The 18,438-nt window shown below is 43.9% G+C and overlaps 1 protein-coding gene across 5 annotated transcripts in view; it reads right to left on the bottom strand.

The window, feature by feature from the left end:
- The window catches only part of PDYN (prodynorphin), a 120,015-nt gene that overhangs the window by 18,201 nt on the left and 83,376 nt on the right, over window positions 1–18,438 (bottom strand). The gene's annotated exons all lie outside the window — the stretch shown is intronic.

Raw genomic sequence — 18,438 nt, 5'->3', positions numbered from 1 at the left:
TGCTTCATGCACGGAGCTCTGTGTGCATTCTCTATTCACCTGTCACCCTGGAAAAGCGGTGGCAGGTGGCATGGATCACTCAGGAGGACTTCAGTGGGATTAAGTTCCAGTCCTCTGGTCAGTTTCAAGTCTCCTGAATCACTTTTCATGCTGCAGTGTGTCCAGAGTGAATGTCCACACTGGGGCTGGGTAGGCAAGTGTGTGAGAGACTCCCACTGCCCGAGCCATCGCGTCTGTGCCCTGCTGCTGCACTCTCTCTCTCTCTCTCTGTCTCTTATTCTTTTTTTTTTTTTTTGAGATGGAGTCTCACTCTGTCACCCGGGCTGGAGTGCAGTGACACAATCTTAGCTCACTGCAACCTCTGCCTCCTGGGTTCACATGATTCTCCTGCCTGCCTCAGCCTCCCAAGTAGCTGGGATTACAGGCACCTTCCACCACACCTGCTAATTCTTTGTATTTTTAGTAGAGATGGAGTTTCATTATGTTGGCCAGATTGGTCTCGAACTCCTGACCTTGTGATCCGCCTGCCTCAGTCTCCCAAAGTGCTGGGATTACGGGCATGAGCCACCACTCCTGGCCTCTTATTCTTTTATATTGAAACATCCCAATGTGCCATTCTCTGTGCTAAGCCCTTAGGCTTAATATGCCACACACAACTTTGCCCTCTTTGTCCTCACAATCCAGGTTGAAGGGCAGATATAAGGAACAGCCACTCACCGCAGTGTGTCAAGTACAGGCTAGGATACCTGGAATACTGTGGGAACAGAAAGGGGCTCCCAAGCCAGCCTGCTGAGGAGGTGGGAGAAGGCTTCCTGGAGAAAGTGAGAGTGAAGCTAAGGACTGAGACACAAGTGGGAGTTTTCCAGGCAGAGGGCAGGAAAGGGCAGAGGGAACAACTTAGGCAAAGTCCTAGAAGCAAGAAGAGTTGAGTGGGATGGTGAGGGTCACTCTTGACTCTCCTCTTTCTCTTGCGCTGACACCTCCTCAGCATGTCTTCATTGCTTCTGGCTCTATTGCCTGGGCCCCGGGTAGCTGTTGCTTCTCTCCTAGATGGCTGGCTTCTGCCTCTGCCCTTACCCCACCCTACTATTTGCTCCTCTGCAGCCAGAGAGGTTCTTTTAAATGCAACTCAGGCCAGGTACTGTGGTTCATACCTGTAATCCTAGCACTTTGGGAGGCTGAGGCGGGCAAATCACCTGAGGTCTGGAGTTCAAGACCAGCCTGGCCAACATGGTGAAACCCCATCTCTACTAAAAATACAAAAATTAGCTGAGCATGGTGGCGGGCACCTGAAATCCTAGCTACTTGGAAGGCTGAGGCAGGAGAATCACTTGAACCTGGGAGGTGGAGGTTGCAGTGAGTGGAGATCACGCCATTGCACTTCAGCCTGGGTGACAGGAGTAAAACCCTGTCTCAAGACAAAAACAATAAAAAGCAACTCAGATCGTACTTTGCTCCTGCTTAAAACACTCGAGTGGCTTTCACCTGACTTAGAAGGTCCACATGCCTCACGTGAAGGGGCTGCTCTCTGCTGCCTTCCTGTCCTCCCTGCTTTCTGCAACTGCCCTGGCCTCCCTGCTGCTCCTCAAACACACCAAGCACGTTCCTGCCTCAGGGGCTTTGCCCTTGCTGTGCCTTCTCTGAGAATACACTTTTCCCCATATTCCTTCCATCACTGCATCTAGCTTTGGGCTTAAATGTCACTTCCTAAAACAGGTCTCTCCTGCACGCCCTGTGTTCTGTCTCTCTCCATCCCTCACCCACCTCTGTCTGTCTCCCCAGCATTTGTCCCTCACTGATATAAAATATTTATTAGTTTATCTGCTTATTGCCTGTTTCTGCTGGTGACGTGTAAACTCTAGGGAGGTAGGCCTTTTGTCTTGCCTGGCACATTGTAGGTGCTTAGTACACATTTGTTGAGTTACTGATAAGAGAACAACTGGTTCAAAGTGTGGCTGGAGCACAGAATGAAAGATGGGAAAAGAAGCCACACAGGACCCCAAGCGCCAGGTCAACACAGCACTTTATCTGAAGCACATTTGGAGGCTGGAAAGGGTTGGCAATGGCTCTCCATGTGGACAAAGAACTCAGAGATCTAGAGGGAAGTTACTCAATCATTTCATCTGGCTCATGTGCATTTCTTGATGCCCTGATGCTGGTGATTCAGATTCAAATCCAACATGATTCCTACCCTCAACAAGCTCACTGTCCAGTGGAGGACATCTGTGGGCATAAAATGCCATGGAGTGGGTACAAAAGCAAAGCAATGCAAGATACAGAGGCAGCAGGGATGTACTCTGTCTGGGGATCCCTATGTAGGTAACATATGAGGTGGGTTTTGAAGGTTGAATAGGAGTGTGCCAAACAAAGATGGGTCTCCTAACGCACCTCAAAGAGCCAATGTCAAGGAAATGGAGACACTGGAAACTCTGTGTGCTGTGGCTGGAATGGAAAACGGTACAGTGCTATGGGGAAAAAGATGGATGATTCCTCAAAATGTTAAACACAGAATTACCACATGACCCAGCAATTTCATTTCTACATATATACCCGAAAGAACTGAAATAAAGACTCTAACAGATACTTGTACACCAATGTTTATAGCATCATCATCATCATCTTCATCACCACCATTAACTTAGAGACAGCATCTCACTCTGTCACCCAGCCTGGAGTGCAATAATGTAATCATAGTTCCCTATAAGCCAGCTAATTTATTTATTTATTTTAGAGATAGGGTCTCATTATGTTACCCAGGCTGGTCTCAAACTCCTGGCCTCAAGTGATCCTCCCATTTCGGCTTCCCAAAGCGCTAGGATTACAAGTGTGATCACCATGCCCAGCCCATACCAGCATTATTCACAATCAGCAAAAGTTAAAAACAATCTGAGTGTCCATCAACCGAAAAACAGATAAACAACATGTGGCAGATGCACAGACAACATATTAGTATTTAGTTATCAAAAGGAAGAAAGTTCAGATGTCAGCCGCAGCCTGGGCGAAACTTGACAACATGACGCTAAGTGAAATAAACCAGACACAGAAGGACAAATGCTGTACGATTCCACTTCTATGAGGTACCTAGAACAGGAAAATTCATAAAGAGAAAAAACAGAGTAAAGTTTGCCAGGAGCTGGGTGGAGGGGGATGAGGGGAGTTACTGCTTAAATGGCATAGAGTTTCTGTTTGGGGTGATGAGAGTATTCCAGTAGTAGATAGTGGTAATGGTTGCAACAGCATTATGAGTCCACTGAACTTCCCGTTCCCAATGGGCAAAACTTTGCCTTCTCTCCTATTTTGCCTCAGCTGGCAGCACAACTTCCACACTCTGGGCTGATAGTTATTGTCTGTCTACTTGGTGCCCATCACTCTGTTAATTCGTCTTTATGTATTATTATCTCATTTAATCCTCACCTCAAACTAACAAGGTAGGTGCTATTTTTGCCCTCATCTGCCGGAGGAAGAAACTGAACTCAGAGAGGCAGTCACTTGCCTGAGGTCATACAGCTCATAAATGGAATAGACCCCAAGTTCCTCTGACTGCAAAGCCCATGCTTTGTGTGACTACCTCACAGAGGTAAGCTGAAACCCAAAAGCAGCAAACGCATACACGCTATTATCCACTGAGAGTGACCCTGTGCCAGGCAAAATGCTAAGAACTGGGATATATGATCTTTAGTAACCTCTCAGTAGCCCAGTTAGGCAGGCACTGTAACTTCTACTTTGCAGATGAAGAAACTGAGACACTAAGAGGTGAAATGACTTCCCAAGTAGCATAGCAGGACAGGGACAGGACAGGGACAGAGTCAGGACTCACATCAAGATCTGTATAGCTCCAAAGTCTAAGCCCCTTTCTGCTTTGTCACATCCACCCATGATGCTCCCCTGTCCTTTCCAGCCTTCTGGGACCAAGACCTGAACAAGAATCCAAACAGCACATGGCAAGGAGGGGCACCTGTTTACTGAGCACCTACTATGTTCTGGGTCACATTTATGTCTACGTGTCTGAAACATGCACTTGACCTCTGCTGCCAGTCAAACAAGAGGTGAGTGGCAGGATTGGATGCCTGGTTTCAACTTCACTGGGTAATGATGTGAAATGTTTTTAGCCCTCTGCCAAAAAAAGAGAAAACCTTTACATCTCAAATCACTAAAATCTAATCACAGCCTCCATGCATCAAGTCCTTGCTAGGAGCCAGGTACATCTCCTAAACCATCTCATTTAACCCTCACAACAACTCCAGGTGGTAAATATCATTAGCTTCACTTTGCAGATGAGGAAGCCAAGCTGAGGGCTCAGTCACCTGTCCGAGGTTGCACAGTCAGGATGTGGTCAAGCTGGGATATCAGCCCTGGTCTGTCTGCCTCAAAAGCCAGGGCTCTTTTCACTCATCAAGCTACCTCTCAAAAGCCACCAGCTCCTAATTCCTCAGCAGCAGCCTGGGCATCAGCAAGAGGACAGACCTGCCCAGAGATCCTGGGTATTTGATCCAAAATGAGACCTTTCATCTAAGAGCTGCTCCTCATCATCCTATGAGCCCCATAAGATACATCACTCCTAATAATAGCTCTTTATGCCAGGTGAGTTTCTTTTTGCCAGAGGGGGAGATTAAATGGCTTTTTTCTGTCATAAATCTTACAGATTCTCCTAAATCCTATTGAACTGACAAATTGTGGCCTTTTCTGTATTCATTCCACAAAACACCTGGAGTATGTACTATAGGCCAGGTCCTCTGCTAAACACTCAGCTGCATGGCTGAGATGACCCAGTTCCTGCCCTCTGGGGATCACAGTCTGGCAGGGAGGACAGCAAGTAAACAGTACTTCCAGTAATTTCAGCACCACCTGGACAGGGCTGAGCTAGAGGTGTGGATACATAGGAGAAGTATCCAAGCCAGTCTGGTCAATATGGGAAGTCATCTTGGAGCTGGAGACCAAGGCTAGGTTTTGACGGCTGAGTATGAGTGCTCCATGGTGATCAGAAAGGGTTCTGTGCAGCCAAAAGAAATCATCAAGGCTTTTTAAAGCAAAGCTTGATTTAACATAGGGGATAAGGAACTTTACAAGGTGCTGGGGAGGGAAGGTTCTGGAGGAGTAGACAGGGCCTCTGGAAATGACTCCCAGAGCACTACCTGACCAACCAGCCATGCAATCAGAAAGTCAGGCAAACAGGAGGCCACCCCTGCAAAAATAGTGAGTTCAAGAACTTACTGTCCCACTCGGGTCCAGGGATCTGGAAGCTGGGACTGGGGAGCCACCATGACGTCATCACAACTGCCTCTCAACACCCATGGGGGTGGCCACCAGACTCTGAGATGCTGCTGCAAAAACCCCCATGCCGCCATGATGGCTCCTGCTGGAAGAAAGAGCCACAGCAGCAGAGAGGCGGCCTCTGTTTTAATTCGAGTCAAAATCTCACACAGTCTAGCTAATTGGCAGAACATAATTGACATCGAGCATTTTAGCTGCAAGGGAGGCTGTGGAAAATAGTTTTCAACTTCCATCTCTGCAATCCAGGAAAGTGCACTAAGGAGAAGAGAAGGAGTGGATGGGAATGGTGGCTGAGGCCCAAGCTGGCATATCCCCCACAACTGGGAAGGAAAGGAGTGAGTGCCCTAGGCCAGATGGACACATATCTTGAATTTCCTCTTCTGTCTCCACACAGAGGCCCCTTTCCAGGTCAACACTCCCAAGGTGGTACAGGGACCACACACAAAGACCCCTTCTCTGTGGCCCAGTCAGAGCGGAGACCAGTGAATCCGGATTCTCACTTTAGTGATGAGGAAGTGGAGGTGCAGAGGGAAGACTATTGTCTTAAGGCCACACAACTCCATGGACCAGCGGGGCCTAGACCCTCATTCTCCCCTTGTGTTGTGTCTGCTCTGCCATCCTCTTCTTCATGTCCCAGGGCTGAGGCCTGGCTGGAGCTGGGGTTGCTGGCTGGTGTAGGTGAAGAATTGCAGTCTGGAGAGGGAAGAAAACTCAGCCTCTAGCATCACTGATGCCTGAGTTCTCCTCCAGGCTCCACTCCTGCTAACTGTGTGACCCTGGGCAAGTTACTCAACCTCTCTGAGCTCCAGTTGCCTCCTCAGTGAAATGCACATAGTGAGAAGCACAGAGTTGTCATGAGAATGGCAGATACTAAATATAATGAAGCATACAGTAGGTAGTCTCAAAATGGGAGCTGCTATGACTGGTTTCACAATACTATTGTTAATTATAAATGGCTATTACCATTAATAGCAGCTGATCCTCAGGAAAACTTTTTAAAGGTTTTATATGTGGTTTAACCTCACTGCTTTTTCTTCTCCTACCTCATTAGCACCATCAAAAGACCTGCACTGTAACTGCTTCCATTATTCATAGCCTACCTGCATTTGACAATTTCTAACTAAATATCTAGGATTCCTCCCTGCATAGAGGTTCTCACCCAGAGACCCACAAGTACCCACAGACCAATATACATAGATTCACACCAAACAAACACTCATATACACATCTAGTTATGAACAGATGCACACAAGCATGGTCAAATACACAGACCCTCACTAGTACTCAGATTCACACACAAATTTATAGAAGCACAACCTCACCAAATACACACAGACACATACATGCACACAGAAACAACAGCAGTGCACATGCAAACACACCCTTCAACATGCACACTCCACACCCTCCAAGTTTTGTGACACATTCAGGAATATTAAAAGTTGCGGGGAATGGAAGTAGCTGGGAGCCTTGCTCCTGAGTTCTCTTTAAACTGGTCAGTGTCGGCTCAGGACTCCTTGGAGCCCTCGCAGAAGGGCCTTTATCAGTCTAAAGCTGGGCCTTCAGCCTTGGTCCCATCTTGGATAAGATCACTAATTTTCTATTATAGCTTCCCTCTCTCACTCTGAGTCATCTTTACAAGTCCCTGAAATAATGGCATTTAAGGAGGGAGCTTTCTCAACACCCCAAATCCCTACAGAAAGGTTCAGCTTCCTTGGTAAAGCATTTACGTGCTGGAAGAGGGTGCACGGAGTGACATGGTTTTCACATTTGAGAAAGGTAAGTGGGAGGGAATATCAGACAACTGCACAGTGCAGATCATCATTTAAATAAAATCCCCATGGGGCTCACTGACAGCATTAAAATTGCTCTGTGCCTCTGTGGGGGTGTCACAGAACAGCCTCTCTCCTTTATTCTGCTTTACCATAGAAAGAGGCAGTGTGGTGCAGTGGAAATACCCTAGGGCTTAATCCTAGGATTCAAGTCTGATCCATCATTTCTGTGCTGTGTATAAGCAGGCAAGTCACTTACCTCTCTGAGTAATGATGTTTTTATCAATAGAATTCAGTAATTAGGAACAATGAAGGGCTCCAGAGCCAGACTACTTGGCTCGATCCTGGACTAGCTCTGTGATCTTTGGCGAGTTGCTTAATCTCTCTGGGCTTCAATTTTCCTATCAGTGAAATGGAGTAATAACTTCACTTTCCTCATAATGTTGTTGCAAGTATGAAATTAATATATGTAAGTGCTTAGAACAGTGCCTACTACATATTCAATGATCAATAAATGACAGCAGGTGCAGCAGTAACTGTCATTTTGTATTTCCCATATTCCAGGCATCCTGCTTTGTCCTCCTCAAGACCTACAGGATCTCATCTTCATGTCCCCTAATGTCTGATCTGCTCCACTCACACAGGCCCCCTTGCTGGTCCTTGGATATGCCATCTTGTTCCCATCTCAGGGTGTTTGCTCTTGTTGTTGCTTCTACCAGGAATGCTGCCCTCCCCTAATATTTGCATATCTTATTCTCTCAATTCATTCACATCTATGCTCAGATGACCCCTCCTCAAAGAGGCTCCCATGATCACCTTATCTAAAAGAGCATTCTCTATCATCATCTATCCTCTTGCTTGGAATTATGCTACACCTTTGAGTACTTGTTTATTCTTTGTCTCATCCACTGGAATGTAGGTGTCAGGAAGCCAGAAACCTTGTCTTTCTTGTACTTGACTGTATATCTGTAGCTCCTATAATAGTTCCAGGCCATGGAAGGCACTCGATAAATAATTATAGAATGCATGAATAAGTAAAAATATTATCACATTAAATATGGGTCAAAATGAAACACTCACCCAGCTTCCACTTGTTAATCCCAGACCGATCTCTATTGCGCTACTATATACCATATATATGACTCTACCATATACATCTGAGTCAGAACTTCCGCAGCCAGTTCTGACTCAGAGCTGCCTACGTTCTTGGGTGAGAGACATGGATGAAATCAGCTGCTGAAGGCATTGATGACTGCTGCCTTTTCCTTGCTCAGGAAGAGTCTGAAGAAAGGGGCCACCACTTTTTCAGAACACTTTAACACAGGGCTTTATGGGGCTAAGGACTCCCAGTACCTCCCCCATTATCAAGAGTATCATCCTGCATGGTTATTAACACCTATCTGCCCAGTGCTTCCAGCTAGCAAGAAATGCAAAGTGGGGACATCTGGAAAAAGAAATATCAGCTTTGGATTCCAAGAGATGGCAAAATGAAGATGTCACTAATAGTCAGTGGAAAAGCTGGCTCATTCTTCCTCTCTCTATTCACTTCCCCTGGGCTCCATTTTCTGCCTCAGCACCTGCGCCGCCTCATGCCCAGCAGCAGGAATTTGCTTTTCAGCACCACGGACAGCGATTGGCTGGCAGCCGGGGAGGCGAAGAAGCCAGAACGTGGGGCATTCATGCAACCAAACAAATATTTACTGAGCACATCCTGGGGCCAGGCATACTGAAGAATACAGAGATTTATGTGGTCCTGACCTTTAAATAACTTAATCTCTACGAGTCATCAATATTCCTAAACTAATACAGCTGGGGCAAGGCCCCAAGCCTGATATTTGGAAAGTGTGGAAAATCAAAGGGAAAATGCTTCCCTTCTCACCAGTTGTTGAATTTATGCTGTGTATTTGCATATGTTATCTAATACTCTTATTAGACTGCCACCCTAAAAACAAACAAAAAGCAAAAAACAGGTACTGCAATGTTCTATTCACCATTATACCACAAGTCCACAGCACGGTGCCTGGCCCATAGCAAACGCTCAATAGGTTTTTAATAAACGTGTGGATGAAGGAATTCTCACAAAATCCTATTTTATCCATTTTTGTTTTACCCCTGTTTCACAGATGAGAAAACTGAGGCTCTGAGAAGTCCATTCTCATGACAGCTGTTAAGTGGCAGAGCTTAGGTTTGAATCCAGGACCTCCCAATTTCATGCTGTGCTGCCAAGCAGAGCCACTTACTACGCGCAGGGCACTCTCGGAGCCTAGAAAAAGTGCTAGCCCGGGAGAGGCTGATTGTAACAATAGCATTGACTCACTATTCAACCTTGAGTAAATCATGTTTTTTCTTTCTGGCCTCAACTTCTCCATATGTAAATGTGAAAAAAGAGATTGTGTGGCTAAGGGCTCCCCTCGCACCCCACAATTAGCTTGTAAGGGGTTCCCCCGAAAGCTTGGATCGTGCGTCTGTTGCAGGGGGACAAAGCGACCAGCAGGGGGCGCTATAAATGAATTTAAACCATCCTTCCTTGCCTCCGCAGGGCGTCAAATGAGAAGTATATTGATATCCCAGCAGACCTCAATATCCTTTTTCATCTTCCCGCTATAACCAGAATATGTGAGCAAGCAGTGTAAGCGCTCTTCTTTTTAGAGTGCAACAAATGAACTTCAACCCCTCTCGAGAAGTGAGTAAAGAGGCAGCCCCAGGACACAGAGACAGTGCAGTGAGGCTGCGGTGACTTATCGCCCAGGAACCCACTGATTGAGTAACTTTGGACAAAGCCTCGAGCAAAGATAACTGTTTAAATGGCGCAGCAGCGGAAAAATCAGTTTGGCTGATTGATGTCCTGGGTTTCTAGTTAGTGGGTGGCTTCCAGCCATGGCTCTGCCTCAGCTCCCAGAATTACTCCAATAAGTGATTTGCTCATCCCTAACTCTTCCTGGGGGGTGGGGAGAGAGCTGAATCAGCCCTCTCACAACCCTGATTGAGATTTAATAGGAGACCAGTGGGCATTGGTGCACTGGGGGCAATGTGGGGAGAGAAGCAGATTTTTCAGGCTTAGCACAAATATCTGGCTCCTGCCTGTGGGTGTGGAGGGGAAAATAAAGTCAGAAACGAAGTGACTGCAGAGTGAATGTCTTTCAATTATTTGAAAAGAATGCAAATCAAATGTGTCATGAAGGCTGTTTCTGTAACCAAATCCTAGGCATTGAAATCTAGATTAACCAAAGTGGGTCTCCAGATTGAAGAGCAGTAATGGGGGAGCTTGAGAGATTTTGTCAGGGAGCTTTACTCAGTGTAGGAGTCACCTGGGATCATCAGAAGGGAGCAGGCTCTGCAATTAACCAGACCTTGATTCAATTGTGGCTCTTCATTGACTGCCTGCAAGACCTGGATCAGGTTGCTTAATCTTTCTGAAACTCAGCTTCCTCATTTGTAAGAGATGGGAGAATACTAATAATATATTTACTGTTTCAGCTCTCTATTCTTGCATAATAAACCACATTAACCCTTTGTGGAATAACAAAGCAATCATTCAATTATGCTCACAGAGTCTTCGACCAGAAATTCAGACAGGACGTAACAGGTATGGCTTGTTTCTGCTACATGATGTCTGGAGTCTCAGATAGGAAAACTCAAATGGCTGAGGGTAGGAATAACCTGAGGTTTTTTCACACAGTCCCAGGCAGGGTTGCCTCAAAGGCTGGCTTCCGCTGGAACAGTGACTTACCTGTGGCCTCTCCAGCAGGATTCTAAAAGCTAGTGTTCCAGTGAACAGGCGGAAGTTGCATGACCTTTCATGACCTAGCTTTGCAAGTCACATAGTGTCACTTCCTTTGCACTCTGTTGGTCAAAACCATCACAAACCCACTCAGATTAAGGGGAAGGGACATAGATCTTATCTCTTTTTTTTTGAGACAGAGTTTCACTCTTGTTGCCCAGGCTGGAGTGCAATGGCGCGATCTTGGCTCACTGCACTCTCCACCTCCTAAGTTCAAGTGATTCTCCTGCCTCAGCCTCCTGAGTAGCTGGGATTACAGGTATGCACCACCATGCCCAGCTAATTTTTATTTTTATTTTTTTAGTAGAGATGGGGTTTCTCCATGTTGGTCAGGCTGGTCTCGAACTCCCGACCTCAGGTGATCCGCCCACCTCGGCCTCCCAAAGTGCTAGGATTACAGGTGTGAGCCACTGCACCTGGCATAGACCCTATCTCTAAGTGGGAGGAGTATCAATTTACAGCCAAGTTTGAAAACTACCCCACCTCCCATGCATGGATATTGTAATAATTAAATACATGCCAAGTACTTGACAACAGCTGCTTCTGTTTCCTTAGAGGATCAAACAGTTCTTGGTGAGAGCTTTTCATCATTCTTAGATAAAATCTGTAAATTCTTATCATGGTCTACAAGGCCTGGCATGGTCTGGGCCTGCTTGCTTCCCATCTCGTCTCTCAAATGCTTTGCCATTTGCCTTCCTTAAGCAACTAAAAGGCATCATGCTCCTTCCCATCTGCCAAGTCCCTTTCCTCTGCTGCTCCCTCTGCCTGGAACACTCCTTGCTCATTTCATTGCCTGGCAAAATCATGTATACCTAGGCCACTGTTCAGGGAAATCCTTTCCAATTCTCCAGACCTATGTCAGGCCCCCCTTTATATGCTGTTAGAGAACCCAATACTTTTACATCGTAGCACTAATCACAATTGCTGTGTCATTATTTAATTAACAGCCGTCCCTTGTCCCATGCTCAACCTGACCACCATCATGTTAACTTACAGACAGGGACCCCTGTCTGTCTTGTGTTCTCAGCACCTAGTGCAGAGAATGTCACAGAGTAGGTGCTCATTAAATATTTGCTGAATAAAGAGTGAATGGATGATTAGGCCACCAAGGCTTTATATTTGGGCTAGAATTACATCTACTAATAGTAATTAGCTCACATTAATCAGAGAACTGGTTGGCTTTGATGTCATCATAGGGCTTACTGATATTCCAGGGAGAAGTTTCTGGTATTGAAATGAGACTTCCTGGGGTACACTTTTGAGGGTTGGTTTTCTGGAGAGGCCACAACAGCTCCCATCTTAGCTGTTACACTCAGTACTTCCTGGGATGGCAGGGAATTTAGAGGATGTCTATCTGAATTCTGTAAGGTGCAGCAAGAATTTTGGTGTACTAATTCATCTGAGCCCAGCTTCTTTTTCATGCAAGTGTGCCAACAGCACCATAAGCATTGAAAAAATAATTAAACCATAGAACTGTACACACTCAACACACTCTGTGTGCTAGGGACTGTGCCAGGCAGTAAAAATACTGTGAGAATGAGGGCAGACATATTCCCTGTTCTCCTGGGCCTTAGAGTCAAATGGAGAGAAAGAGCCAAAGCAGATAACTAGAGAATAGTAAAAGTTACATAATAGAAGCATCCCAAAGACCTGTGAGAGGACAGAGATGGCAATGATTCTACCTGTGATGGGGGGTAGTTAAGGAAAGCCTTATTGAGAAGGTGATACCCAAACAAAGATCTTAAGAATGTATAGGTAGTATTAGTGAAGGTGACAAAAAGGAGCTCCAAGAATGGGAATAGTGAAAAGCACTGAAGGAGAAAAATAGCATGGCCTTGTCAAGAAAATGCAGAAAGGGAGTGAGAGAGGCATGAAATGAGGCTACAGAGCAGGTAGAAGCCCCAGAGTTAAGGATAAACTCTTGGCCACATTAGGGATCTTGTATTTTATTCTGAGAACAATGGGAAAGCACTGAAGGGTTTTGAGCTTGAGGATGATAGGCTTCGATGTGGAGAACAGTAACCTGTTATACGGGAAGACACTGGAAGCAGGAAACCAGTTGGAAGGCCGATCATTGTCCACATGGGACGTAATGGTGGCCTGTACTTGAGAGGCATGGTGGGGTAAGAAGAAACTGACAGGTTCCAGGGATGCCCAGGAAGAATAATGATTCATTTTAAAATGGGGAATGGAGGAGAGAGAAGAGTCAAGGAGACCTCCAGAGTTCTGTCTTGAGCACCTGGATGGAAGAGGAGTCACAGTCTCAAGAATAAAAACTATTGGGTTTTGGCAGGGGAAGGTGATGAGTTCACGTTATGAGGTACTGGGCTGGAGGTGCCTATGAGCACCCATGCAGAAATGTTAGGCTGGTCCTGGAATTTCCTGGTCCTGGAATTCCCCCGAGGATTTGGCTTTATTTAGGGAGTGGCCAGAGTTATGAGGAGAGGGTTTCATTTTGGCCAAGAGTCTTCTTAAAACTCAACACCTGACCTAATCTTCTGAGTTTCCAAATCCAGTCAGCTCCCTCTGGGATCAGCTCAGGATGCAGACAATCTCCTGGCATGTGTCTGCCCTGTGGTATAAGAGAACTAGGTGTAAAGAATCAGACTCTCATTTGAGCTGGGAGCTGAGTTCTCTCCCAGTAGATGCACTTAAGCTTAGGCTTCAGAGAGCTGTTGTACTGGAGACTCAAGTACTAGATAAGGAATCAGAGCAGGTGACCTTTAAATATCCTTAGAGCCTTGACCTCTACTTACTGTAATTCTGCATCTGCTACTTAAAAAAACAAAACCAAAAACTAAGTAGCTTATTGCCTCACTTTCCTCATCTGCAGAAGAGGGTGTAGAGTATGATTTCAAAAGACTCTTCTAGTGTGGTAACTGCAGCTGTTTTGTCAACAGCCTCATGTTGATAGATCCCAAGGGCCCTTCTCAGTTCTTATCTTGACTGATCCCCCACAAGTAGTTTACACTGTTAATTACTCTCCATTTCTTGACTCACTATCTTTCTAGGGCTTTCACCACAAAGAACTCACCTGTGTCTCTAAGCACTCCTCTCATTCTCTTCTACAGGCTTCTCTTCCTTACCTGTCTTTTAAAATGGGCTTCTCTTTTCTTCCCTCTCTAGACACATCCTTATTGCACAATCTCATTCACCACCATGGCTGCCATGCTCACGAGAGGCTTACACATTACTCAGAACTTTTTCACTAGACCTGATCTCACCTAGTCTAGGAAATTAAAAAGTTATTGGCTCAACTGATTGAGGAGTCTGGAGACCAAGCACAGATGGACCATGAGCTCAAACAATATCTCCTAGACCAGCTAGGGATTCTCAGCATCCTCAGCTCTAGGTTCTAGGTGCTCATCTGCTGATGTTTCTCTCTCACTCGCTCGCTCTCTTTCTTTCTCTCTGCCACTTACTCTCAGAGGAGGCAGCTGAAAAAAGGGATCTAATAAAGTAGTCTATGTATTCCTGGGATTATTGCTGAAATAACCATATATGCATCTAATCCTAAACATATACCGAAGACTTTGAGAACCGAACTAGAGGATAGATAGACCACCACCAAGACCCCATACTGGCCAGTGGACAGTAACTATGCAGAATACATCTGATGAGCACCAGAAATCCTTTAAAAACTAAACTGATAATGAAACTACAGCCCACAGAAAGTGGATCAAAACTTGTAGTCCAAAACTAAGTGGGTCAATTTCCTGGCTAAAGTAATAATAACAATAATCAGCATTCTATACAGAATTTAAACAAATATGACACCCAGAGTCTCACACTATGATATTCCAATGGCCAGGATACAATACAAAAGTACTCCACATATAAAGAATCAATAAAAAGTTTAACAATTTCAGGTAAAAAACACAACAGATGCCAATGGCAAGAGGGTCTAGATATTGAAATGATTAGACAAAGACTTTAATGTAAGTACTATAATCCAAGAAGGCGAGCACTGCTGAAATGAATGAAAAGCTGAGAAGTCTCAGTAGAAAAATAGAAGCTATGAAAAAGAACCAAATTAAATTTTAGAATTTAGAAACACAATAACCGGCCGGGCACGGTGGCTGACGCCTGTAATCCCAGCACTTTGGGAGGCCGAGGCAGGTGGATCACGAGGTCAACAGATCGAGACCATCCTGGTCAACATGGTGAAACCCCATCTCTACTAAAAATACAAAAAATTAGCTGGGCATGGTGGCACCTGCCTGTAATCCCAGCTACCCAGGAGGCTGAGGCAGGAGAATTGCCTGAACCCAGGAGGCGGAGGTTGCGGTGAGCCGAGATCGCGCCATTGCACTCCAGCCTGGGTAACAAGAGCGAAACTCCGTCTCAAAAAAAAAAAGAGATTGAGACCATCCTGGCCAACATGGTGAAACCCCGTCTCTACTAAAAATACAAAAATTAGCTGGGCGTGGTGGCACGTGCCTGTGGTCCCAGCTACTCAGGAGGCTGAGGCAGAAGAATCACTTGAACCCAGGAGGTGGAGGTTGCAGTGAGCCGAGATTGTGCCACTGCACTCCAGCCTGGTGACAGAGCAAGACTCCACCTCAAAAAAAAAAGAAACACAATGACCAAAGTTTTAAAATGTGGCTACTTGATAAACTTGATAGCACAATGGAAATAGCAGAGGGAAGTCAGTGAACTTGAAAACAGATCAATGGAAATTATCTAATCTAAAAAAAATGAACAGAGCCTCAGGAACTTATGGGGCAATACAGAAAGGTCTACTTTCATGTTATTGATGTCCCAGGAGAGAGAAAAGCATGTGGTACAGAAAAAAGAAGTATTAAAAACAGAATGGCTATAAAATTCCCACCGTTTGTGTAACACACAAACTTGATTCAAGAAAATAAGCAAATTAAAACAGAATAAATTAAGAAATCCATGCTCAAGCATATTACAATAAAAATTGCTGAATGTCTAAAACAAATAAAAAATCTTGGCTGGACACAGTGGCTTATGGCTATGATCCCAGCATTTTGGGAGGCTGAGACAAGAGAATCACTTGAGACCAAGAGTTTGAGCCCAGACTGGGTAATACAGTGAGACTCTGCTTCTACAAAAAAGTTAAAAATTAGCTGAGTGTGGTGATGTATGCCTGTAGCCCTAACTACTTGGGGGGCTGAGATGGGAAGATCATTTGAGCCCAGGAGGTCAAGACTACAGTGAGCTATGATCATGCCACTGCACTCTAGCCAGGGTAATAGAGCAAGACTCTGAGTCTTAAAAAAAAAATCATCTCAAAAGCAGCCAGAGAAAAATAATGCATGACATATAAAGAAACAATTATCCAAATGACTGCAGATTTCTCATTAGGAATCATGGAGGCCAAGAGGCAGTATAACAACATTTTAAAGAGATAAAAGAATTGTTGACCCAGAATGCTATATCCAGCAAAAATATCCCTCAGGAATGACAACAAAATAAGGGCATTTTTGGATGAAGGTAAACTAAGATTTTGTCACCAGAATACCATTCTAAAAGAACTATTAGAAGTTCTTCAGAAGGAAGGGAAATAATACCAGAAGGAAACTTAGAACATGAGCACTGAAGAAGGAGCAATAAGAATGGTAAATTTCTGGATAAATAGATTGTCTTTCTCCAACTTTAAAATAGGCTGGACGCAGTGGCTCACGCCTACAATCCCAGCACTTTGGGAGGCCGAGTTGGGCAAAATCGCTTAAGGCCAGGAGTTTGAGATCAGCCTGGCCAACAGGGAGAAATCCCATCTCAGCTAAAAATAAAATACAAAAATTAGCCAAGTATGGCGGCACATGCCTTTAATCCCAGCTACTCGGAAGGCTGAGGTATGAGAATCGCTTGAACACAGGAGGCAGAGGTTGCAGTGAGCCAAGATCACACCACTGCACTCCAGCTTAGGCAACAGTGCAATCTGTCTCAAAAAAAAAAAAAAAAAGACAGTTGAAAGCAAAATGTTATAACATTGTGTGGTTGGGTTACTACAGGTGTAGCATGTATGAGAAATACAATAGGGAGGGCCCAGCGGCCTGTATAGGCAACCATTAAAAACTATATACAAAAAGATGTAATGAAATAAAAATAGAAAAATTTTAATGAAATACTAAAAAATACTCAAATACTCCAAAACAATTCAGGAAAGGGAAAATACAGCAAAGAAAAACAGTCAAAAACTAAAACAAAAACCATAAAATAGTAGATCTAAATTCAAACATTAATAATTACAGTAAAGGAAAATAGTCTAAACACACCAGTTAAAGAACAGAGATTGCTGGATTTGGACCGAAAAAAAGAAAAGAAAAAAACAAGATTCAACTATACATGTCTACAGGAATTCCATTTTTAATATAAAGACATAGGTAATTAAAAGCAAAACGATGAAAAATAATATACCATGGAAATACTAATAAAAAGAAAAGCCACTGGAGTAGCTCTGTTAATATTAGACAAAGTAGACTTCAGAGAAAAGAAAATTACCAGAGATCAAGAGGGTATTAAAAAATGAAAAAGCATCAATCACGAAGAAACCATAATACTCTTAAAGATGTATGTATCTAACAACAGAGTTTCAAAATATGCGATGCAAAAACTGCTAGAATTGAAAAGAGAAATGAACAAGCCCCAGATCAGAGTTGGGGATGTGAACACCACTTACTCAGGAGCTGATAGGACAAGTACACAGAGAATCAGCAAGAGCAAAGAAGAACTGAACACCACCAGCAGTGAACTCATCTAATTGACATTTGCAAACGACTCCATTCAAGAACAGCAGAATTCACATTCTTTTCAAAGGTTGAAGGAACACTCACCGAAATAGATTATATTCTGTGGCATAAAACAAACCTTAAAATTTTTAAAGAATTTAAATCATCATAAGAATGCCTCTGAGCATAATGGACTTAAATTGAAATTAACATAATAAAGTTACCTGGAAAATTCCCCTAATACTTAGAAAAATTTTTAAAAAGACCCTTCTAAATAATCCATAAGTCAGTGTGGAAATCTCAAGGGAAATTACAAAATTTTTAACTGAAAGAAAATGAAAATACATCTTGAAGTTTGTGGGATGCTGCTAAAGCAGTGTTCGGAAGAAAAATGTATATCATTAAATGATTATATTTGAAAAGAAGGAAAGTGTCAAATCAGCAATCTAAGATTCCACTTTAAGGAACTAGAAAAAGGAGCAAAATAAACCCAAAGCAACCAGAAGAAAGGAAATAATAAAGATAAGGTCAGAAATCAATGAAATTGAAACAAAAATAATAGAGAAAATCAATCACACCAAAAGCGGTTTCTGTGAAAAGATCAATAAAATTGATAAACCTCTAGCCAGACTAACTAAGAAAAATAGAGAGAAGACACAAATTACCAATCTCTAGAGTAAAAGTATTGGAATATTACTACAGACCGCACAGACATAAATGGATAATAAAAAATACTATGAGCAACTCTATCCACTTAAATTTGACAACTTAGCTGAAACCGACCAATTTCCTGAAAGCCACAAACTATCAAGACTCACCCAAGGAGAAATAGAGGACCTAAATATTCCCATGTCTATTAAAAAATCAAATTAATATTAATAGTTAAAAACATTCAACCATATAACTCCAAACTCAT

The sequence above is a fragment of the Aotus nancymaae genome, unplaced genomic scaffold (genome assembly GCF_030222135.1).
Source record: "Aotus nancymaae isolate 86718 unplaced genomic scaffold, 86718_ANA_hifiasm-v0.15.2.pri h1tg000029l, whole genome shotgun sequence".
NCBI lineage: Eukaryota > Metazoa > Chordata > Mammalia > Primates > Aotidae > Aotus > Aotus nancymaae.
This window is presented reverse-complemented; position numbering and strand designations above follow the sequence as displayed.